We start from the raw sequence: 2535 nt of genomic DNA, 5'->3' as shown, positions 1-2535 counted from the left end.
TAAAACACAACACACAAGACAATGAATCAATGAGTCAAATTACGCTGAAAGCAATAAAAGTCATACAGTAAAATAAAACACAATACAAAGCAACAAAATACAATATGATATCAAATGAAACACTGTATACAGAAAAAATGTAATAAAAATAATGGACAAAATTGAGAACAAGACAATACAGTTACATCACAACGAACGCAAAGAATTGTATGCAGTTATGTAAAATAAACACAATGAACTGAAATACTATACTTGAATAAAATACAACATAATGAAAATAAAGTAATAGATGGTAGAAACAAATACAATGCAATACTGTAAAACAAACAATACAGTTAAAATGTCAGCAGTGTGCCCTTTCTTCAATGCCAGCTTCCCTCAAACACATTCTCACAGAGTGTAAAGTCAGCCTCACCCAAGGACGTTACACGTAGCGTCACAACCAAGTCCTAAATAGCCTTGCTTCCACCCTGGGAAAAAAAACATTTGCCACCAACTCCCTACAATCAGTGGCTTCCAATCCCCTATGAACTACCTTTGTCCGTGAGGGAGCTAAGGTAACCAGGAACAGTTCCACACCACCGGCTACACCTAGCCTGCGACTAGAAATGATGATTGAAATTGGCCAGAAACTCTTACTTCCTCCAGAGATTGCTATCATTACCCTAAGGCCTGATTTGGTGCTCTGGTACCATTCTCACAAAAAATCGTCGAGCTCACTGTACCCTGGGAGGATGAGGCTCATGAGCAGAAACACATACGCTATGTCAAACTAGCTGCTGAAGCACAATATAGTGGCTGGAACACTGAAGGCTACCCTGTAGAGGTTGGGTGCAGAGGTTTTGTGTCAACAACTACCACAAGATTGCTCAGAGACCTGGGAATCAGAGGCCAGTGCGTGCAATGAGCCATCAAGTCTGCATCAGAGGTAGCAAGGAGAGGCAGCCAGTGACTGTGGATGAAAAAGCAAGACCCCTTTCGGGCCCCACAACAGCAGGCCAGAACAAAACAGGGGGGTGTTGAGTCCTTCAGAGGCTCATCACCAAAACATCTACTTGAAAAGTCCTCTGTGTCAACATTCCATCATCACCATCAGCAATAAGACTCTCTCGTACTTGCACAAAGGATAGTGACATCTTATCCTCTGTCTTTTAAATCCAATGATGCAAAACAATAAATAATAAATATAAAATAATAAATGACAAAATAATGAAAACATAGACATGTACAATAAAATATAATACAGCACAATAAATAAAATAAATAAATACATACATAAGTACATAAAATACAATGAGATGAGGAAATTAACTAAACAAGATGCAAAAAATCAAAGCAATAAAACTAAATAAAACAAAAGTACAATTTACTAAAAGATAAACGTAAAATAAAATAAAATCAAAGTTAAAAAAAGAAAATTATTGGATATTATAAAATATAGGATAATTACCAAAAAATGTACTAAATAATAAATTATATTTCAAAATAAAATTATAATACATAAATTGTAAATAGAATAAAATAATTAATTATAGATATATATGATAAAATACATTGCTATACAATAAAATAAAAGTATATAAAAAGTGTACAAAATGCAACAAATAAAAAATAAAAATAATATAGTGTAAAAGAATGAAATCAAATTAGACTGAGTACAACAGAATGTAATGCAACAAAATAAATAAAAGTAAATGTAAAATCTTGAAATACAAAAAATGCCAAAAAATGAAATACAATACATTGGCAATATATTACACAATCAAAAACAACATTTAAAATACAATAAATTCAAATAATATCAAACAAATAAGGTCATGAGAAATTATTCAATGTGATAAATAACATAAATAACAAAAATTCACAAACAGTTTCATTGATAACAAAAACACAGTAAAATGACATTTATTACGATGCAATGCAATAAAATGCAAACTACAGATTATTTAGTGAAATACAATAAAATTAACATGAATGACTCTTTAATTATATTATTATATAATTTATTATTAATTATGTTGAACATTAGCAATATAATACACACCTATGTGTGATAAATGTAAAAAATATATAAAATCAAAATAATCCAACACAAAAATTAAAATACAATAAATTAAAATGATTTCAAACAAAGAAGGACATATTGAGAAACAATACAATGCAATACAAAAACAAAATAAATTACAAAACAATTACAAAATTTGAGGACAAGAACACTAAGTAAAAATAAAATGAAATATGCAATAAAAAAAATATATTTAGTGAAATACAATACAATACAATTAACATGACAAATACAATAAACGAGAACGAGGATACATACAATACTAGCATCTCATATTGTATATCTCTACACTGTAAAGATAACTAAATTAAGTAAATGAACAATCGTTAAATCAAAATAAAAGTATGATATATACAGTATGAATTACATCACATATGGTAAAATTAAGTCCAACATAGGACTGTGCAATATGGACAAAAATGTTATCACAATAAAAAAAATCATATTATTTGATAACGATAATTATCACG

Source organism: Micropterus dolomieu, linkage group LG21 (genome assembly GCF_021292245.1).
Source record: "Micropterus dolomieu isolate WLL.071019.BEF.003 ecotype Adirondacks linkage group LG21, ASM2129224v1, whole genome shotgun sequence".
Taxonomy (NCBI): domain Eukaryota; kingdom Metazoa; phylum Chordata; class Actinopteri; order Centrarchiformes; family Centrarchidae; genus Micropterus; species Micropterus dolomieu.
Note: the sequence above shows the minus strand (reverse complement) of the source record.